This window comes from Pan paniscus, chromosome 16 (genome assembly GCF_029289425.2).
Source record: "Pan paniscus chromosome 16, NHGRI_mPanPan1-v2.0_pri, whole genome shotgun sequence".
NCBI classification, from domain to species: Eukaryota; Metazoa; Chordata; class Mammalia; order Primates; family Hominidae; genus Pan; species Pan paniscus.
The window spans coordinates 12,740,581-12,764,083 of NC_073265.2; the positions used below are offsets into that span (position 1 = coordinate 12,740,581).

The following is a 23,503-nucleotide window of genomic DNA, read 5'->3' on the forward strand; positions in this document are numbered from 1 at the left end:
TGCAGAGGTGGCTGGGTGCTCTTTGAGCGAGCTCGGCCTCCCTGGCATGCACAGGCCCCAGGTACTAACACGCTGCTCTGAGTGAGCTTGTCCTGCCTTAGCTGCCACCTAACTGCTGATGGAGCAGCGGCCTTAGGAAAAGCAGATGGCGCTGTAGCCCACCTTTAGGGTAGAAGAAGTGATGTACCATGTCCGGCCGCTAGTTGGTGACTGGTGCACCTGCTCCTGGGATACCCTTGCAGAGGTGGGTGGTTGCTCTTTGAGCCAGCTTGGCCTTGCCTGGCATGCACAAGCCTCAGTGCAACAACTGTCCTACAAATGGAGCCACAGAGAGGAAACAAGCAGCAGGCTCAGGAGCAGGGTGTGCGCTGCCTTTGGGGCTCCAGTCCATGCCTCGGGTCGTATGGTACTGCAGGCTTCTTGGTTGCCAAGAGGCAGACCACAGGCCTTCTTGAGGAGGACTTTACGTTCAAGTGCAGAAAGCAGCCAAAATTACCATCCATGGGACTGAGCCTTCTGTGGCCCTGGTGAGACATAAAATTTGTGCCAAGGCAGGACAAGCTCACTTGGAGCAGCGTGTCAGTAGCTGGGGCCTATGCATGCCAGGCAAGGCCAAGCTGGCTCAAAGAGCAACCAGCCACCTCTGCAAGGGTGCGCCTAGTGCAGGCGGAGCATCCACCACCTTACCCACTCGAGGAAGTGGGGATGGCCAGGTTCCCACAGCCTGAGTGTCTGCCAACTTATTGCTGATGGAGCAGAGGCCTTAAGAAAAGCAGATGGCACTGTGGCCCTACCTTTAGGGTGGAAGAAGTGATGTACATGTCCGGACGCTAATTGGTGACTGGTACACCGTCTCCTGCCACACCCTTGCAGAGGCGGCTGGTTGCTCTTTGAGCCAGCTTGTCCTTGCCCGGCATGCACAAGCTTCAGTGCAACAACTTTGCCACAAATGGAGCCATATAGAGGAAACAAGAAGCAGGTTCAGGAGAAGGGTGTGCCCTGCCTTTGGGGCTCCAGTCCATGCCTCAGGGGTCGTATGGCACTGCAGGCTTCTTGGTTGCCAAGAGGCAGACCACAGGCCGTCTTGATGAGGACTTTACATTCAAGTACAGAAAGCAGCCAGGATTACCATCCAGGGGACTCGGCCTTCTGTGGCCCTGGCCAGACAGAGAATTTGTGCCAAGGCAGGACAAGCTCACTCGGAGCAGCGTGTCAGTCGCTGGGGCCTATGCATGCCAGGCAAGGCCAAGCTGGCTCAAAGAGCAACCAGCCACCTGTGCAAGGGTGCGCCTAGAGCTGGCAGAGCATCCAGCACCTCAGCCACACAAGGAAGTGGGGATGGCCAGCTTCCCACAGCTTGATTGGCTGCCACCTAATTGCTGATGGAACAGAGGCCTTAGGAAAAGCAGATGGCGCTGTAGCCCACCTTTAGGGTAGAAGAAGTGATGTATATGTCCGGCTGCTAGTTGGTAGCTCGTGCCCCTGCTCCTGGCACACCCTTGCAGAGGTGACTGGTTGCTTTTTGAGCCAGCTTGGCCTTGGCCGGCATGCCCAAGCTTCAGTGCAACAACTGTGCTACAAATGGAGCCATATAGAAACGAGCAGCAGGCTCAGGAGCAGGGTGTGCACTGCCTTTGGGGCTCCAGTCCATGCCTCGGGTCGTATGGCACTGCAGGCTTCTTGGTTGCCTAGAGGCAGACCACAGGCCATCTTCAGGAGGACTGTATGTTCAAGTGCAGAAACAGCCAGGATTACCATCCAGGGGGGCCTTCTGTAGCCCTGGCCAGACCTTGCAGAGGTGGCTGGGTGCTCTTTGAGCGAGCTCGGCCTCCCTGGCATGCACAGGCCCCAGGTACTAACACGCTGCTCTGAGTGAGCTTGTCCTGCTTTAGCTGCCACCTAACTGCTGATGGAGCAGCGGCCTTAGGAAAAGCAGATGGCGCTGTAGCCCACCTTTAGGGTAGAAGAAGTGATGTACCATGTCCGGCCGCTAGTTGGTGACTGGTGCACCTGCTCCTGGGATACCCTTGCAGAGGTGGGTGGTTGCTCTTTGAGCCACCTTGGCCTTGCCTGGCATGCACAAGCCTCAGTGCAACAACTCTCCTACAAATGGAGCCACAGAGAGGAAACAAGCAGCAGGCTCAGGAGCAGGGTGTGCACTGCCTTTGGGGCTCCAGTCCAAGCCTCGGGTCATATGGTACTGCAGGCTTCTTGGTTGCCAAGAGGCAGACCACAGGCCTTCTTGAGGAGGACTTTACGTTCAAGTGCAGAAAGCAGCCAAAATTACCATCCATGGGACTGAGGCTTCTGTGGCCCTGGTGAGACATAAAATTTGTGCCAAGGCAGGACAAGCTCACTCGGAACAGCGTGTCAGTAGCTGGGGCCTATGCATGCCAGGCAAGGCCAAGCTGGCTCAAAGAGCAACCAGCCACCTCTGCAAGGGTGCGCCTAGTGCAGGCGGAGCATCCACCACCTCACCCACTCGAGGAAGTGGGGATGGCCAGGTTCCCACAGCCTGAGTGTCTGCCACCTTATTGCTGATGGAGCAGAGGCCTTAAGAAAAGCAGATGGCACTGTGGCCCTACCTTTAGAGTGGAAGAAGTGATGTACATGTCCGGACGCTAATTGGTGACTGGTACACCGGCTCCTGCTACACCCTTGCAGAGGCGGCTGGTTGCTCTTTGAGCCAGCTTGTCCTTGCCCATCATGCAGAAGTTTCAGTGCAACAACTTTGCCACAAATGGAGCCATATAGAGGAAACAGGAAGCAGGTTCAGGAGAAGGGTGTACCCTGCCTTTGGGGCTCCAGTCCATGCCTCAGGTGTCACATGGCACTGCGGGCTTCTTGGTTGCCAAGAGGCAGACCACAGGCCATCTTGGGGAGGACTTTATATTCAAGTGCAGAAAGCAGCCAGGATTACCATCCAGGGGGACCTTCTATAGCCCTGGCCAGACATTGCAGAGGTGTCTGTTTGCTCTTTGAGCCAGCTTGGCCTCCCTGGCATGCACAGGCCCCAGGTACTAACACACTGCTCCGAGTGTGCTTGTCCTGCCTTGGCTGCCACCTAATTCTTGATGGAGCAGAGGCCTTAGGAAAAGCAGATGGCACTTTGGCCCAACTTTAGGGTGGAAGAACTGATGTACCGTGTCCGACCTGTAGTTGGTAAGTGGTGCACCTGCTCTTGGCACACCCTTGCAGAGGTGGCCGTTGCTCTTTGAGCCAGCTTGGCCTTGCCGGGCATGTACAAGCTTCAGTGCAACAACTGTGCTACAAATGGAGCCACAGAGAGGAAACAAGCAGCAGGCTCAGGAGCAGGGTATGCTCTGCCTTCGGCTCTCCAATCCATGCCTCAGGGCTCCTATGCCACTGAACGATTCTTGGTTGCCAAGAGGCCAACCACAGGCCGTCTTGAGAAGGACTTTATGTTCCACTGCAGAAAGCAGCCAGGGTCACCATCCAGGGGACTTGGTCTTCTGTGGCCCTGGCCAGACTTAATTTGTGCCAAGGCAGGAGAAGCTCACTCAGAGCAGCGTGTTAGTACCTCAACTCTGTGCATGCCAGACAAGGCCAAACTGGCTCAATGAGCAACCAGCCACCTCTCCAGGGGTGCGTCTGGAGGGGGTGGACCAGCCACCAACCTTACCCAGTCAAGGAAGTGGATGGCCATGTTCCCACAGCCTAAGTGGCTGCCACCTGATGGCTGATGGAGCAAAGGCCTTAGGAAAAGCAGATGGCCCTTGGCCCTACCTTTTTGTTAGAAGAACTGATGTTCCATGTCCTGCAGTGAGTGAGGTTGGTGGCTGTGCCCCCAGCTCCTGGCACACCTCGCAGAGGTGACTGGTTGCTCTTTGAGCCCTCTTAGCCTTGCCCAGCATGCACAAGCCTCAGTACAACTACTGTGCTACAAATGGAGCCATATAGGGGAAACGAGCAGCCATCTCAGGAGCAAGGTGTATGCTGCCTTTGCGGGCTCCAGTCCTTGCCTCAAGGGTCTTATGTCACTGCGGGCTTCTTGGTTGCCAAGAGGCAGACCATAGGCTGTCTTGAGAAGGACTTTATGTTCAAGTGCAGAAAGCAGCCAGGATTACCACCCTCGGGACTCTGCCTTCTGTGGCCCTGGCCAAACTTAGAATTTGGCCTAGACAGGACAAGCTCACTTGGAGTAGCGTGTCCGTAGCTGGGGTCTGTGCATGCCAGGCAAGGCCAAGCTGGCTCCAAGAGCAACCAGCCACCTCTGCAAGGGTGCGCCTAGAGCAGGTGGAGCAGCCACCAGCTCACCCACTCCAGGAAGCCGGGGTAGCCAGGTTCCCAAAGCCTTAGTGGGTGCTACCTAATGGCTGAAGAAACAGAGGCCTTAGGAAAAGCAGATGGCACTGTGGCCCTACCTTTATGGTAGAAGAGCTGATTTAGCCTGACTGGCAGCGTGTGAGGTTGATGGCTGGTCTGCCTGCTGCTGGCACATCCGTGCAAAGAGAGCTGGTTGCCCTTTGAGCCAGCTTGCCCTTGCCCAGCATGCACAAGCCTCAGTGCAACAACTGTGCTGCAAATGGGGCCATATAGAGGAAAGGAGCAGCTGGCTCTGGAGCATGGTGTGCACTCCCTTTGGGCCTTCAGTCCATGTCTCATGGGTCGTATGACACTGCGGGCTTGTTGGTTGCCAAGAGGCAGACCACAGGTCGTCTTGAAGAGGACTTTATGTTCCAGTCCAGAAAGCATCCAGTGGTACCACCCAGGGGACTTGTGCTTCTGTGGCCCAGGCCAGACGTAGAATTTGACAAAGTCAGGACGGTCTCAGTCAGAGCAGCATGTCGGTCCCCGGGGCCTGTGCATGTCAGGCAAGGCCAAGCTGGCTTAAAGAGCAAGCAGCCACCTCTGTTAAGGGTGTGCCTGGAGCAGGTGGAGCAGCCACCAACCTCACCCACTCAAAGAAGCAGGGATGTCCAGGTTCCAACATCCTGAGTGGCTGCCACCTGATGGCTGATGGAGCAGAGGCCTGAGGAAAAGCAGATGGCACTGCTTTGTAGTGCTCTTCTTTGTCTCTCTTGATCTTTTTCAGTTAATGTCTGTTTTATCAGAGACTAGGATTGCAAACCCTGCTCTTTTTTGCTTTCCATTTGCTTGGTAAATATTCCTCCATCCCTTTATTTTAAGCCTATGTGTGTCTTTGCACATGAGATGGGTCTCCTGAATACAGGACAACAATGGGTCTTTACTCTTTATCCAACTTGCCAGTCTGTGTCTTTTAACGGGGGCATTTAGCCCATTTACATTTAAGTTTAGTATTGTTACATGTGAAATTTATCCTGTCATGATGTTGCTAGCTTTTTATTTTTCCCATTAGTTTGCAGTTTCTTTATAATGGCAATGGTCTTTACAATTCGATATGTTTTTGTAGTGGCTGGTACTGGTTTTTCCTTTCTACGTTTAGTGCCTCCTTCAGGAGCTCTTGTAACACAAGAATGTGGATTTATTTCTTTTAAGGTAAATATGTGGATTTATTTCTTGGGACTGTATTCTATGGCCTTTACCCCAAGAATCATTACTTTTTAAAATGCAATTCAAATTAGCATAAAACATTTACAGGCTATGGAAAGGCTTGTGGCATTAGAATCCTTATTTATAGGATTATTTTGTGTTTTTTTGAGATATGGTCTTTGTCATCGAGGCAGAAGTGCCGTGGTTTGATCATAATTCACCACAGCCCTGAACTCTTGAGTCCAAGCCATCCTTTTGCCTTAATCTCCCAGCCAGTTGGATCTACAAGCACAAGGCATCATGCCTGGCTAATTTCTTCACATGTTTTTTTTTGTTTGTTTGTTTTTGGTCAAGATTATGGTATCACTATGTTGCTCTGGCTGATCTCAAATTTTTGACCTCAAGGGATCTTTCTGCCACAGCCTCCTAAAGTGCTAGGATTATATGCATGATACACCATGCCTATTGTAGAGTATTACATTATTTTCAAAGTCTTATTCTAAGAGCCATTTATTGCCTTTGGCCTAAATAACTCAATATAATATCTCTGAAACTTTTTTTTGACAAATTTTGGGGCATGATGAGAGAAGGGGGTTTGAAACTTTCTAATAAGAGTTAACTTAGAGCCATTTAAGAAAGGAAAAAACACAAATTATCAGAAAAACAAAAGTAAGATCAAGTGCAAAAGTTCTGTGGCAAAGATGATGAGAGTAAAGAATATATGTTTGTGACTCATGGTGGCTTTTACTTTGTTCTTGAATTTCTGAGTACGGGTTAACATTTAAAGAATCTACATTATAGATAACATTTTATTGCAAGTAAATGTATTTCAAAATTTGTTATTGGTTTTGTATGAGATTATTCTCAGCCTACTTCATTATCAAGCTATATTATTTTATTAATGTAGTTCGATGATCTTACAGCAAAGCTGAAAGCTGTATCTTCAAAATATGTCTATTTGACTAAAAAGAAGTTATTCAACAGGAGTTATTATCTATGAAAAAATACAACAGGAATATAAAAAACTTGAAGAGGATAAAAAGATGTTGGAAAAAGTAATATTAAATCTTAAAAAACATATGGAAAGTACACATTGGTGAAGACACATTGGTGAAGTACAAAAATATAAATTGGATCTAGAAGAAAGGGCAATGCAGGCAATAGAAAAATGAGTAGAAATCCCTTTACAGGTTAGTTTGTAAAATCAGGTAAGTTTATTTATAATTTGCTTTCATTTATTTCACTGCAAATTATATTTTGGATATATGTATATATTGTGCTTCCTCTGCCTGTCTTACAGCAATTTGCCTTGCAGAGTTCTAGCAAAAAGGTGGCATGTGTTTTTACTTTCAAATATTTAAATTTCCATCATTATAACAAAATAAATTTTTCAGAGTAATGATTCTCACTGTGGAGTCATTTGATTATTAAGACCCGTTGGCATAAGATTACATCCTCTGCCTATAAAAATCCTGGAAGAAAACCTAGGAAATATTCGTCTGGACATTGCACTTGGCAATGAATTTATGGGTAAGTCCTCAAAAGCAATTGCCAGAAAAATGAAAATTGACAAGTGTGATTTAATTAAACTAAAGAGCTGCTTCTGCACAGCATGAGAAACTCTCAAGGGGGATTGAACAGACAGCCTACAGAGTGGAAAAAAAATATTCACACACTATGCATACAGCAAAGGCCTATTATCCAGAATCTATAAGAGACTTAGACAAATCAAGAAGCAAAAAATAACCCCATTAAAAAATGGGCAAAGAACATGAACAGACAGTTTTCAAAAGAACGCATATGTGGCCAACAAACATATTAACACATGCATACCATCACTAATCATTAGAGAATGCAAAGCAAAACATCAATTAGATACCATCTCACACCAGTTAGAATGACTTCTGTTAGAAAGTAAAAATAAAAATATTTAAATATTCAATAATGAAATGTTACTTAGGTTGAGATAAATTAATTTGTCATTATCCTCAAAACGTGGATATTCAAGAATAACCTTACTTCACATGTAATAACACAACAACTACCTTAAAAAATAAAAGCTGGGGCCTAGCACAGTGTCTCAAGTGTGTAATCCCAGCACTTTGGGAAGCTGAGGTGGGCCGATCACGAGGTCAGGAGTTTGAAACAAGCCAGGCCAACGTGGTGAAACCCCATGTCCACTAAAAATACAAAAATTAACTAGGCATGGTGGTGGGCACCTGTAATCCCAGCTATTTGGGAGGCTGAGGCAGGAGAATCATTGGAACCTGGGAGGTGGAGGTTGCAGTGAGCTGAGATCAGGCCATTGCACTCCAGCCTGGGCAACAGGGCGAGACTCCATCTCAAAAATAAATAAATAAACAAATAAATAAAATTAAATGAAGAAAAACAAAAGCTGGAAGTTCTATGAAAATATTAATGCACATACCATCTTTTGAAAATGTTCATGGTTTCTCTAGAGATTTCAATACCTATTCTAGCTTATTATAGTAACCTATAATTTGTATTATACCAACTATGGTATAAAAACCTTAAAATGTATATTTTTGTTTCCTCTCTCCTTTATACTATTTATGTCATGCATTATAGTCTCAAATATTATGAATTCCATAATATAAAGTTACTCTTTTTTTAAAAAAATAAGACAATTATCTTTAGAGCAATGTAAAATAATTGGGCTATATATCTTTATATGTTCTCTGGCACTCTTTATTTCTTTGTGTAGTTTCAACTTTCATCTGCTTCCATATTCCTTTTGCCTCAAGAAATGATTTTGACATTTATTTTAGTGCAGACCTGTTAGCAAGGGACTCTTGCAGTGTTAATCTGAAAATGTCTTCATTTCATTGTTATTTTCACTATATAGTTAATGGATGTAAGATTGGGGGTTGACTTTTTTCCAGTTATTTAAAAATTTTGTATCATTGGTTTCTGACTTGTAGAGTTGCTGACACGCAGTTCACTGTAATGTCTATTTCTGTTTATCTCTCTACACAGTGTTCCTATTTTTCTGTGACTGAATTCAAGATTTTTGCTAATCGTTGGTTTTCAGCAGTTTGACTAGTGTGATTATTCTAGCGTTCTTTAAATTTTGTATTTATCTTTCTTGGATCTTTTTGAGTTTATTTGGTCTCCTTAGTCATCTTTTTCAAATTTTTCTTCCCTTACATTCTGTTTTTACTCTCCTGGAATTCCAATTAATTGTATTTTACTTAATTTCATGTTACCAGAGAATTCTTGGATTCACTGGAGTATTTTATTTGCTTGGCTCATTGGTTTATTTTGTTTTTCTCTTTCCTCCCTTTGTGCTACCATTCAAATAATTTGTATTGACCTAGCATAAAATTTACTGCTTCTTTCTTTAGCTCTGATGACCAGTCTGCTAATCAGCTTGCTGTTGTAATTCTTCATTTCTGTTCTCATGCTTTCACTTATTTCTAGCTTTTGCCTTTTACTGTTCTCATCTCTGCTGAAATTCCTCATTTTTCCATACATGTTGTCTTTTTTAAGTAGATTCTTTAATATTTTGATCATTATTATTTTAAATTAGTTGCATTTCGTTCCAACATCTGAATTATCTCTGAATTTGATTCTGTTGACTTTTTATCTTTTGAAAATATTATAACTCATAACCCAAATTTCTAACTTGGTTTTGTGTGTCTCCCAATTTCTAAAAAATGCAAATCATCAGATGTAGAAAATCAGTAGATCATGAAATAATTGTTTATGTTGAGATTGTTTTATATTTATGTTTCATTTTGGTTTGTGTCATGCTATTAGTGTGGGCAGGAACAAAGGTTGGTTTTTGCCACTGTGTCTGAAACATTCAGTGAACCACGTAACTCAGATTTCTCCAGCAGCAGGCTGCTATATCATGTGCCTTTTGTGGGGCCTTAGGCTCTGGAGGGCATATTCCAGTGCTCCTGTTCCAGTTATCTTTCCGTAGTCCTTACCACATATGTCATAGGAGGGTCTCTCTCCACTTTCTTGTTCCTCTCTAACTGTAGAACATCATTTTGTGTGTGTGTGTGTGTGTGTGACTAGGCAGAAAATTCAGGTTGGGGGCAGAGGGATGATTCATGTTATTTTTGAGCCAGTTTCATCATTGGACACTCAGAGAAGGGGTATTTTTAGCACTTCCTGACTCTTATTCTAGTGGGAATCAAACTGTCTCTTATCTGTGTTGTTTTTTGAGGAAGAAATGATACCTTGCCCTCCTCCCACCTCAGTGGTAGAAAACCTTTGATTTATATCATTGCAAGTTTTCAACCCCACACTAAGGACATACTATTTTATTTCTTCTTCCATAGGAACAATGCACCTTTGTCTGTGTCACTGGATGGAGATTTTCCAACCCTTTACCACAGTAGCACAACTCTGCATTAGTGCAAAATCCTGGGCCCCAAAACAATCCTTGTTCCTCTCCTGATGGAGAAGTATTTTTCTTGCATCCCTCCCCCAGAAGCAGTGATCCTTTGCCTGGTCTCAGGTGGGGTAGGGTAGGGTATGAGAGGTTTCTTAACCTTCTCGGAAAGCTGTTGTGTTTTGCTGCTTCTTATCTCCCAGAAACAGTAGACTTTTGCGGGGGTTCATGGACCCAGATGCTTTTTTGTCACAGAAAATTAAGGGTTTTGATTCTTAGGAGAGAAGCAAATGTTCATGTAGTCAATTTTTTTCTTATTTATTTTTTGCTTTGTTTTATTATTTCGGTAGTGATGAGTATGATCATTATTTTCCACTTATGCCACTCGCAACTCTAATATTTTGTTTTTATTAGCCCCCCTTTGACAGTTCAGCACTAAATCAAATGCAGATGATCATCAGTTGTGTGAATAAAGTGTTTTTATTGAGAACAAAATTGTTGATATAGACACAAATTAGGATATTATCCTACTTAGCACAATATGTCACTGGCTCAAGATGTAAAATCCTCTTTAGGCTGAACAAAGAATGGTTCTTAAAACTATTGTCCCTTTTTGACAAATAAAAAAAAACCCAATGCTTTTTATCTCATGGATAGATTATTAAAATAATTACATACCTGATCTTCATTTTATGTTCTCTCTCTTCAAGATATTTCCTTCAAAACTACTTTGACTGATTAGTCTCTTTTGAATTACGTTGGACTTTGTATTTTCTCCACAAGCTCATCAGGGTAAATCCTGCCTTTACATTTTTTATAAAAATTCTCTTTTTTTTTTCAAATCTTAGTTGAGCTGAAAGATTTCCACCAAATGTCTCCTATGCCACAAAGCCTTATTTTACTTATCTCCCCATCCTCCTTGCTCAAGCTCATTTAGGAATATTTTTATTAAAACATTAATGCAATACTGTTTTTTAAAAAATCTGAACATATAGTATTTTCAATTTGAACACAAAATAGTGCTCTAACTTGAAAACAAGTTTTAGAAACAAATGTTTCTAGAAGGAGGATCAACAGTGTCATAAATATCATAATCCAATTTTCCTGTTTGTACTAAAACGTTAGCAAATATTTATTGAGAAATTGCTGTCTGCCTGAAAGTATAATGCTTTTGATACACATTATATCATATAAACTATGTACTATTATTTGTAGTATCTTAAGAGTAAAAATATCGAGTCTTAGAGATGTTAAGCAATGTGCTCAAATAGCATAGGGAAAGTTGGAATTCTGAAATTCCGACTATGCCGTAGGTATGATAGGAGAATCAATGTTTGTCAAATGTAAGTGTCAAGTCATTGTGGGGATTCAGATGCCTCTGATTGCTAGGGTCAATACACTTAAGCAGATCATGTCACTACTCAGTTAAATCTATTTCATTAAAGCAAAATTCCGCAAAGATTATTGGCACCAAAACCATTATTTTTCTTCCTCCCTTCCTTCTTTCCTTCTTTGCTTCCTTCCTTCCTTCCTTCCTCGCTCTCTCGCCTGCCTGCCTTTCTTTCTTTCTTTCTTTCTTTCTTTCTTTCTTTCTTTCTTTCTTTCTTTCTTTCTTTCTTTCTTTCTTTCCTTCCTTCCTTCCTTCTTTCTTTCTTTCTCTTTTTCTTTCTTTCTCTTTTTCTTTCTTTTTCTTTCTCTTTCTTTCTTTCTTTCTTTTTCTTTCTTTTCTTTCTTTCTTTCTTCTTTCGAGACAGGGTCTCAGTCTGTTGCCCAAGCTGGAGTACAGTGGCACAATCATGGCTTACTGCAGCCCCAGCTTCCCCAGGCTCAGGTGATCCTCCCATCTCATCCTCCTGAGTAGCTGGGACTACAGGCAAGCCACTATGCCTGGCTAATTTTTTTTTTTCTTTTTTTGGTAAAGATTGGGTTTCACCATGTTGCCAAGCCTGGTCTGCAACTCCTTAGCTCAAGCAATCCACCTGCCTTTGCCTCCCAAACTATTGGGATTCCAGGTGTAAGCCTCACGCCTGGACAAAAATATCATTTAACAAGTTCAATTTAACTATTAGATTTTAGACAATGAGGGATAGAATTTTCTACATCATAATTCATCTTGTGTTCTTTATTTAAAGTAATACATAAGGATTTCAATTCAATTCAAATATATTTATTAGCAAATTAAATGGCTTTTTCAGGATTCCAAACTTTTGTTGAAGACATAAATGTTAAATGATGTCACTAATTTTAATTAGATTAACAAAAAGGTATTCTGGTGTGTAATAACAGTGACAGAATGGGCTATTAATTTTATTTTCTTCCTCTTTCTCTCTTTCCCCTTTTTAAAATATTTTACTTTTTAGGCGCTTTGGAATCCTGCAGATATAATAATGATAATTAAACAAAACACTCAGAGAAACTGCCAACTCTAGGATGAAGTATATTGTTACTGTGCTTTGGGATTAAAGTAAGTAACTACAGTTTATAGAACTTTTATACTGATACACAGACACTAAAAAGGGAAAGGGTTTAGATGAGAAGCTGCTATGCAATCAAGAATCTCAGCCACTCATTTCTGTAGGGGCTGCAGGAGCTCCCTGTAAAGAGAGGTTATGGAGTCTGTAGCTTCAGGTAAGATTCTTAAAACCCTTCAGAGTTTCTCCATTTTTCCCAGAGTTTCCCCAAAAAGGTTATGACACTTCATAAGAATGCTTCACTTGTGAAAAACAAATACCAAAGTCTTCTTGTAGATTATATTTAAGGACAAATCTTTATTCCATGTTTAATTTATTTAGCTTCCCCTGTAGCTAATATTTCATGCTGAACACATTTTAAATGCTGTAAATGTAGATAATATAATTTATGGATCATTAATGCCTTTTTAGTAGTTTAGAGAAAACGTCAAAAGAAATGGCCCCAGAATAAGCTTCTTGATTTGTAAAATTCTATGTCATTGGCTCAAATTTGTATAGTATCTCAAAATATAAATATATAGACATCTCAGATAATATATTTGAAATAGCAAATTCCTGTTAGAAAATAATAGTACTTAACTAGATGAGAATAACAGGTTGCCATTATTTGAATTGTCTCCTATTAGTTTTTCATTTGTTGTGTTACTCATGTTTTACTTATGGGGGATATATATAACTTCCGCTGTTTTCAGAATTATTGTATGCAGTCAGTATGAGAATGCAATTTAAGTTTCCTTGATGCTTTTTCACACTTCTATTACTAGAAATAAGAATACAGTAATATTGGCAAAGAAAATTGACCAGTTCAATAAAATTTTTTAGTAAATCTGATTGAAAATAAACATTGCTTATGGCTTTCTTACATCAATATTGTTATGTCCTAGACACCTTATCTGAAATTACGGCTTCAAAATTCTAATTATGTGCAAATGTGTAAAATATCAATACTTTATGTTCAAGCTGGGGCCTCCTCAGGCATCCTGGGCTGAGAGAGAAAGATGCTAGCTCCGCAAGCCAGGGAGGGAACACCGCCACATTGTTACACGGACACACCGCCACGTGGACACACGACCAGACTCACATGTACAGACACACGGAGACATTACCACATGGAGACACCGTCACACAGTCACATGGACAGACTGGCATAGTCACATGGACGGACACACAGACATATGTAGAAATCACCACATGGACACACCACCACACTATCACAGGGACACAGACACACGGAGACATCACCACATGGACACACTGTCACACTACCACAGGGACACACAGACACACGAGACATCACCACACTGTCACATGGACACACCATCACACACATGAACACACCGACACACTGCCATATGGACATTGCCACACACACTGCCACACTGTCACATGGACACACCTCCACACCATCACACCACTACACACACTGCCATATGGACACAAGGACACACAGACACTGTCACACAGATACACAAAACACTGTCACACGGAGACATCACCATGAAGATACACCACCACATGGACATAGCACCAGACACTCTGCCACACACATACACCACCACACAGAAATTCGGACACACTGCCACACAGACACCACCACATCGTTGCCACACTTTCATGTGTCAGCTGGCGGTGTGGGCCCCATGACTCTGGGCTCTAATCGAGAAATTAATTGGACATATGGTGAAGGCAAAATTTTTTTTTTATTTTCTGAGACGTAGTGTCGCTCTGTTGCCCAGGCTGGAGTGCAGTGGCGTGATCTCCGCTCACTGCAAGCTCCGCCTCCTGGGTTCACGCCACTCTCCCGCCTCAGCCTCCAGAGTAGCCTGGACTACAGGCGCCCACCAACTTTTTGTGTGTTCTTAGTAGAGACGGGGTTTCACCTTGCTAGCCAGGATGGTCTCGATCTCCTGACCTCGTGATCCGCCCGCCTTGGCCTCCCAAAGTGTTGGGACTACAGGCGTGAGCCAGCGCGCCAGGCCAAGAATTTCTTTCCATCTCCTGTGTCATTGCTTTGGCAGTGGAAACGCACGTGGCCTCTAAAGAGTGAGTCCCAAGGTCATGAAGGCCTGTGGGGTGGAGGGCAAGGTCTCTCTTTCCAGGCTGGAATGGCGGAAGACGTGGCGGCAGAGGGGCTGCATGTCCTCCTTGCAGCAGGCCCCTGAGGACCTTTATCCTCCTGAGCCATGAATGTCCCTCAGGAGTGTCTAAAGCGCCCGGTGGGGCAGAGGGACCCCTATAGGCCTTAGGAGCTCTGGCCAATTAGTGGTCAGTAAAACGCAGAGGTGAACACCATAGAGCCACAGGTCCGGGAGAATTTTGTAAACGCTCCGAGGATGCCCTTTTTTGTTCTCCCACTGCAAAATTGTTTTAAAAAGGAAAAAAATCCAGCAATGTCTGGGGAAAGTCAATACTGAGTGTCAGCGCGGGATGCTACCGCTGATAAGATCCCGGCGTCCTGGCCGAAAGTGGCCTCGGGGACAGCATCTCCGCGCACCATGGCAGCAAACACCAGAGGTTTGTGGGCGGATGGTGTCCCTGCGGCCATCCCCGCTCCTGAGTGCGGAAGGACAGACAGGAGCGGGGTCTTCTGGGTGTTCCTGGTGTCAGCCAGCTTGACGCCGTTGCTGCTCCTTGAAGTCCGGGATTCGGAGAAGCACCTGGTTCCTGATGGAGGCCGTGGGCCTCTTGGTCCCCGCTTACCAGGCAGCGGCGCCAGCCTAGTTCTCAGCCCCGCCCCGGATGGGCACCGCCTTCCATCATGCCAAAGACTTTCCGAAACTGCCCTTCTTGGGCCTGGGAAGCAGATCCTGGGCGTCCCTGGGGCCTGTGGCGCTGGCAGCAGCTCCACGTTGAGGTCGCCTGCAGCCCGCACTGCGGAGTGCTGGAGGTCCTTGAGCCGGGCGTGGGGAGGCCAATCCGCAGGTGCTGGGCGCCCGGTGCGGGTCGCAGTCTCAAAAGCGCCTGGAGGTGACATCCAGGAGCACCACCGCGCCGCCCACAGGGAGACCCATGGCGAGGCGCGCCCCCTAAGGTGGCCAAGGAAAAAGCAGAAGGACAGGAAGGTGCCCCAGAGCTCGATCTCAGGCCGCAAGCACCGACCAAGTTCCTGGTCTCCAGGAGGTCTTTTTTTTTTTTATTTCTTCCATATTTTATTATTATTATTATTATTATTATTAAGTATTCAAGATGGATTAAAGACTTAAATGTTAGACCTAAAACCATAAAAACCCTAGAAGAAAACCTAGGCAATACCACTCAGGACATAGGCATGGGCAAGGACTTCATGTCTAAAACACCAAAAGCAATGGCAACAAGAGCCAAAATTGACAAATGGGATCTAATTAAACTAAAGAGCTGCTGCACAGCAAAAAAAAACTACCATTAGAGTGAACAGGCAACTTACAGAATGGGAGAAAATTTTTGCAATCTACCCATCTGACAAAGGGCTAATATCCAGAATCTACAAAGAACTTAAACAAATGTATAAGAAAAAATCAATCACATCAAAAAGTGGGCGAAGGATATGAACAGACACTTATCAAAAGAAGACATTTATGCAGCCAACAGACACATGAAAAAATGTTCATCATCACTGGTCATCAGAGAAATGCAAGTCAAAACCACATGCCAAAGACGATCTGGGCTTTCCGGGCAACGTGCTAGAGCTTCTGGGAAGCAGTCGTGGCCCTTTGGAGATTCCACGGCTTCGGATCCCTACTGCAGGATGCTCCACTGTGTCTGCCGGACTCTGGCGTTTTGCTGAGGGGTAACCTCGGAATGGCTAGAAACAAGAACACTGGGATGACCCAGTCGTGCCCCAGGTATTCCCGCACACGTGGTGGCAAAGGCGCGCAGACAGAGTGCCCAGTCAGCTTGGTCAGAGTTCTTTACAGGTTAGTGACAGACTTGGTCCCGCGCTTGTGTCCTCTCATGTTTTCAGTTAACCTTCAGACCCCCAGGGGCTCCTCCATCTCCACCGTGTTCTCCTCGGGCTGAAGCCCAAAGTCCCCCATTTTCTCCTCAAACAGCTCTCAGAGCCACTTCTGCAGGCAGTAGGACAGCGCGTGGACTCAGTGTGTGACTTGGGAAGCCACCTCTGAAGGAACTGCTGGGTGACTATGGTCGTAAGTCAATCAAAGCAGACTTTCCCTGGCTCGCTGCGCTACATTGATTTTTTTTTGTATTTTAAAAGAAGCAGAAGGGAGGTTCTAGGAAATTTGCCCAGTGCAGATGCTGACAAGAGTGGTGACATGAAAAAGATTACCCAGAAGGAAAACAAGAGCTATTTTCTCAACATCTGAAATCTGTGTAGGCTTTTGGAAAAGTGAAACTAGATGCAAAGCACCATGATATAATTCTGGCAATTTCCACTGACACAGAACTCAGTCAATCTGAATTAATCTAAGGGTTATAAGGAAAATGGCACTCCAAGAAGTACCTATTAACATCACTCAGCTGCTGTGAAATAGGCTTACAGACAACACGGAGTGTCAACTATCCAATGTTTAAAGTCAGTGATACAGATTGGACTACCATATCTAAGGCTCATAAAGTCTTCTTTAAAGGATTGACAGATGGTTTATCTGATATGTAGACAATGATTCTCAGCAGTTAACTAGCACAACTTGCTAATATCAACTGCTTGAGAAAATCAGATAATTGCTTGAAAATTAGGACATTGCTTTGAGGAAGTTAGGTAATTAAATAAATTACTTTTTTTAAGAATAGTTTAATATTTTGGCAAGTAGACTTTAAAGTAGATTGGTAATATTTTAAAGGCTACTTTTAAAGAAGTAGCAATATAACATATTTAATTATAAAAATAATGTTGGAAACAATTCAACTTTCTATCACAGATAATTTCACAAATATAGAAATACCATCTCAATAATTAGAAGAAGTAGCAGCAATTACTGTCATTTTTATGCAAGTTACTCCTAGTCCATTTATTTGGTTTTAAATAGTGTTTTTAAAATTTGTTTTCAAACAGGGCTAATCATAAATAATAGAATATATTTTACAAGAGTTGAAGGTAACAAAAAGTAAGTGCCATTTAAAAAATTGTATTAGATTGTTTAAAAATGTTGTGGGTACATAGTATGTGTATGTATCTGTGGGGTCCCTGAGATGTTTTGATACAGGCATGCAATGTGAAATAAGCACATCATGGGGAATAGGGTATCCCTCCCCTCAAGCATTTATCCTTCAAGTTATAAAAAATTCAATTACAGTCTTAGTTATTTCAAAATGTACAATTAAATTATTATTGAATATAGTCACCCTATTGTGCTATCAAATAGTAGGTCTTATTAACTCTCCATTTTTATACCCATTAGCCATCCCCACCTTCCCACAACACCCCCTGCTGCTACCTTTCCCAGCCTCTGATAACCATCCTTATACTCTCTGTGTCCATGAGTTTGTTTTGATTTTAGATTCCACAAATTAGTGAGAACATGTAACATTAGTCTTTCTGTGCCTGGTTTATTTCACTTAACATAATGATCCATAATGTTCCATCAATGTTACTGACAATGACTGGATCTTATTCTTTGTGATGGCTGAATAGTCCTCCGTTGTGTATATGTACCACATTTTCTTTATCCATTCATCTGTTGATGGACACTAAGGTTTCTTCCAAATCTTAGCGTTGTAAACAGTGCTGCAACAAATACGGGAGTGCAGATATGTATTTGACATACTGATTTCCTTTATTTTTGGTATACACCCAGCAGTAAGATTGCTAGATCATATGGTAGCTCCACTTTTAGTTTATTGAGAAACATCCAAACTGTTCACCTTAGTGGTTTTACTAATTTGCATTCCCAGGAACAGTGTACAAGAGTTCCCTTTTCTCTGCATCCCTGCTAGCATTTGTTATTGCCTGTCTTTTGCATACAAGTCATATAAACTGTGGTGAGATGATATCTTGTTGTAGTTTTGATTTAAATTTCTCTGATGATCGGTGATATTGAGCATTTTTCTTATACCTGTTTGCCATTTGTAGGTCTTCTTTTGAGAAATACCTATTCAAATCTTTTGCCCCCCCTTTTTTTAGCTAGGTTATTAGATTGTTTCCTAAAGAGTTGTTTGAGCTTTCTATATATTCTGATTATTAATCCTTGTCAGATGAGTAGTTTGCAAATATTTTCTCCCATTCTGTGGATTGTCTCTTAACTTTGTTGCTTGTATCATTTTCTGTGCAGAAGCTTTTTAACTTAATGTGATCTATTTGTCCATTTTTGCTTTGGTTGCCTGTGCTTGTGGGGTATTGCTCAAGATATTTTTGCCCAGACCAATGTCTTGGAGATGTTCCCCAAAGTTTTTCTGTAGTAGTTTTATAGTTCGAGGTCTTGGCTTTACATCTTTAAACAACTTTGATTTTACTTTTGTATTTGGTGATAGATACTAGTCTGTTTTCATTCTTCTGCATATGGATATCCAGTTTTTTCAATACCATTTCCCACCAGTGTATGTTCTTGGCACCTTTGTCAAAAATGAGTTCACTGTAGGTATGTACATTTGTTACTGGGTTCTCTATTCTGTTCCATTGATCTATGGGTCTATTTTTATGCCAGTACCATACTCTTTTGGTTGCTATAATTCTGTGGTATAATATGAAGTCAGAAAATATAATTCCTCCAGTTTTATTTATTTATTTATTTTTGCTTAGGATAGTATTATTTCTTCTACTGAAAGCATTCTATGTTATTTATTATTAGTCTAATTTTGTAGTTTTACAATGCTATCCTCTTTTACAAAGCTATGATCAACTCAATGTGTCCAGATCAGGGTCATTTGTAGCTATCTGCAAAAGTAGCAATATTCTGGCTGGGCGTGGTGGCTCATGCTTATATTCCCAGCACTTTGGGAGGCCAAGACAGGCAGATCACCTGAGGTCAGAGGTTCAAGACCAGCCTGGTCAACATGGTGAAACCCTGTCTCCAATAAAAATACAAAAATTAGCCGGGGATGATGGCAGATGCCTGTAATCCCAGCTACTCAGGAGGCTGAGGCAGGAAACTCACTTGAACCCGGGAGGTGGAGGTTGCAGTGAGCCCAGAATGTGTCATTGCATTCCAGGCTGGGTAACCAAGCACGACTCTGTCTCAAAAAAGAAAAAAAAAGCAATATACTGTGTAATTGTTGATAGCATAATTCACTATTATGTAGATCAGAGAGCAGAGGATTCTGAATGCATGAACATATCATTAACATTTCAATACATTACTCATAATTACTGATGAACTAAAGAGAAACCAAGAAATTATGGTGATAGTTATATTGACCTGGAGAAATGTAGACACAAAAGAACCGTAAGATGAGAAATGTGTTAACACAGTCTATAAGGGCATGCAAGAATAAAAATAGGGGAGAAAACAGGAGAGTTTTTCAAGAGCTTTCTGGTCATGTAAGTCAATTTGTATTGGTTAATTTTTAAAAGGTTTATGTACATGCAATAAACTGCACATACTTCAATTGTACATTTTGATAATTCTTGGCATTTGTAGCTCTATAAAACCAGCAACATATTAAAATAGCAAACATATCCATTACCTTTACCACCAAAGTTTTCTTGTGTTTTTTCTACTCACTTTTTCCTGCCTATCCCCATCCCTTCCACAGGCAACCACTGATCCACTTCCAGTCACTATCCATGAGTTTTTATTTCCAAATACATGAAATCATATGGTATGTATACTTTCTGATCACTCAGCATCACTATTTTTGAGATTTATTCATGTTGCTACATCTATCAATTGTTCTGTTCTTACTAGGGAGTATTATTTCATTATATACGTATACCATAGTAAGTTTATAAGTCACAAATTCACCTGCCATGGACATTTGGAATGTTTTCAGGTTTTGGCTGTTGCAAGTAAAGCTGCTATGAAGATTCATGTAAAATCCTTTGAATGGGAATATGCTCTTAGTTTTCATCTCTAATAGAAGTGGAATAGACAGCTATCATGTCTGTAATATGCAAACACAAAGGCTGACAAAACTGATTTCTAAAGTGGAAACTCCACTGGATAACCTTGACTCCAGCCTGACTTTTGAGATTATCTCCTATGTTTGTGCAATGATTGGTCCTGGGGTAGCCACATGACCCAAGGAGGACCGTGTTTAAACTTCTGAGTTTTCATTGAGATTAACATGCATTTGTTGAAAGAGAAAGCCCTTTTCTTCTAATCCCCCAGCTGCAAATGCTTTCAGGGATCACATCATGTTGGAACATTTGGTTACAGTGTTTCCTAAACTTCGAGGGTAAAAATTGTTGAAGTAGGTAAAAATGGAGCAAATACAAAGAAAAAAGGAGTCCAGAAACATCAAATAAAAAAGAAAGGGCCTCCATAAAATCATTTGAACTTATGATTAATTCATTAGTCATTAAAACAAGTTTAATGTACAAAGAATCATCCCCCCAACCACCCTTTATTCCTTCACCAAGTTTAAGTTACATTTTTTTAACTTGGAAACAAAAGATTTGTCATTAACTTAGACATCAAAACCCCTTGTCTCCAAGAGCAATCATTCAACTCTGTCCCTCTCATTGTTACAATAATATGTTCACTTCATTCTGCATACACCTGCTCTTTGCCCTTGTCTCCCTATTCTATTCTATTAAAGTTACATCCAGACATTTATTTCATTTTGTATCACAGAAACTGTATACATGTTTTTAATCTTAGAAAAATTGCTGAGTAATTTTTTGTCTCATATTAGATTTTAAGCCACCCAAGAAGCATTATTTTTTCATTTAGTATTTTAACTTTTCTAACCCAGGACTTTTATAGTAGATATTATGTCTTTTTCTAAATGCTCTGCTTCAATTTACATTTTAAATCTAATTTTTAAAAAGTGTATGTTTTCAATGTTTTGCATCATGTATCTCAGGCCTAAATATCCCTTGATAACCAATACTGCCTTTTTTTCTCTGCATTTTTCACATATTTCAATAGGGAGCTATATTGCCTGACACAATAAAAGTTTTTGCCAATATAACATAACACATAGGCAAAATTTTGTTTCCAAGTGATTGATGATGTGGTGCCTTCAGTCTAGTCCCAATCCCTCAATGTGTAATCATCATCCTTATCTAATGAAATATGAAATAAATATTTCACTTTGTTTCTAAAATTCAGCAGACAAATATATAGCCTGTCACATATAGCCTGTAACACCAACATATAAAAATTAAAGCAATTCCTTCTCCACTCCCACTGCTTCACTTGACTAGCCTTGAAAAATAATAACAATAATAAAAAATGAAAGCAAAATTGTTCTTTACTTATCTTTGAAATTTAATGGATATACTGTCAGAAAAGCTCTTATATATATATATATATATGGAGGGCCTCTATAAAATATAGACTCTTAACTAGAAAAGTAGACTTACATGATGGTTAAATTAAAAACACAATTATATATAGTACCTTCACAAATGCACCAGTACTTATTTCAGAATGCATGATGTAATTGACTAAACCATTTAGGGCTAGACCTCTGAAATAAAAGGCATTCACACTTTGTGATTCTAAGGGGAAAATATTCTTCAAAATAGAAGCATGCAGAACCTTTACCTGATCATGATAAAAAAATTTTCCTACTTGTTGTTAATATGCCACAGCTTTTACAAGGTCAGCAAAAAGAGATTATCCCACAATATAAGCTGATGGCCAAAATTATCTGCCTTACTTTAGTTACCATAATATCCATTAAGTGTAAATTTCTTCTGAAAGAAAACAGATACATTTTTCTCAGAAATGTCTTTAGATGAAGATCTAGCACATCTGTTTTTCTAACTTTTGAAAATTTTGTTTTTATTGATAAATATATATGGGGTACAATGTGGTACAATACATGTAAATATTGTGAAATGGACAAATTAGGCTAAATAACATATCCTTCACCTCAGATATTTATTACCTTATGGTGAAACATTTAAAATGTACTATTTTAGCGCTTTTAAGATATGCACTATATTATGAGTAACTGCAGTCACTTTGCTGTGTACCATATCACCAGAATGTATTTCTCCTAACTGAAGCATTATCCCATTGAATATTTCCCCTTTTTCCACCCCCGCCGCCCGACCTGCTCAGCCTCTGATAAACCACCATTCTGCTCTTAACTTCTATGAGTGCACATTTTTGGATTTCACATGTAAGTGATATTATGAAATATTTGTCTTTCTGTGTCTGGCTTATTTTACTTAGTATAATGTCCTCTAAATTCATCCACGTTTTTGCAAATGACAGAATTTCATTCATTTATAAAGATAAGTAGTATTTTTGTATGCATCCTACATATACTTTTAATTTTCCACAGCTTTATTGAGATATAATTCATACATTATGTAATTCACTCATTTAAAGTACAAACTTCAAATTCTTTTAGTATATTAACTAGGTGGACAAATAATCTTCATAAGATAATTTTAGAACATTTTAATGCTCCTTAAAAGAGACTTGCACCCATTAGCAATCTTTCCCTATTTTTTCCAGCCTTTTTAAAACCCCTCCTAATCTAGGTGACCACTCATCTAATTTCTGACTATGAATTTGCCTATTCTGGACATTTCACATAAATGGAATCATAATAACACATAGTCATTTCTTACTTCTTTCGCTTAACATATTTTTAATGTTCATCCATTTTGGAGCATGCGTTAACACTTTTTTCCCTTTTGTTAACAAATAAGATTCTATTTTATAGACACACCACATTTTATTCATCCACTCCTCAGTTGATGAACATTTCTGTTCTTTTCTACTTTTTGTTGCTATAAACATTTGTGTACTACTTTTTGTGTAGCATTTGTTTTCCTTTCTTTTTGGTAAATACATAGGAGTGGAATTGCTGGGTCATATGATAACTCCATGTTTAACCATTTGAAGACTGCCAGACTGTTTTACATTTTAAGGTCTCACCAGTGGTGTAGAAGGGTTCCAATTTTTCCACATATTTTTATCCATTCTTCAGTTGATAAGCACTTAGGTTGTTTCTAATTCATGGCTATTATGAATATTGCTGCAATGAACATAAATTGCAGATGTCTCTTTTTGACATATTGATTGAAATTCCTTTGGACACATATCCAGAAGTGGGATTGATGGATCATAGGGTAAATATATTTATAATTTCTTGAGAAAGCTTCGTACTGTTTTCCAAGATGGCTGTACTAATTTCC

The 23,503-nt window shown here is 41.2% G+C and overlaps 1 long non-coding RNA gene across 1 annotated transcript in view; it reads left to right on the forward strand.

Moving 5' to 3' along the window:
- Positions 1 to 3,861: 3,861 nt before the first annotated feature.
- The window catches only part of LOC117978759 (uncharacterized), a 79,466-nt gene continuing 59,824 nt past the window's right edge, over positions 3,862 to 23,503 (forward strand). The window contains exon 1 of the long non-coding RNA XR_010110055.1: positions 3,862 to 17,351. This is a non-coding gene — a long non-coding RNA (uncharacterized LOC117978759). The remainder of the gene's footprint in view (positions 17,352 to 23,503) is intronic.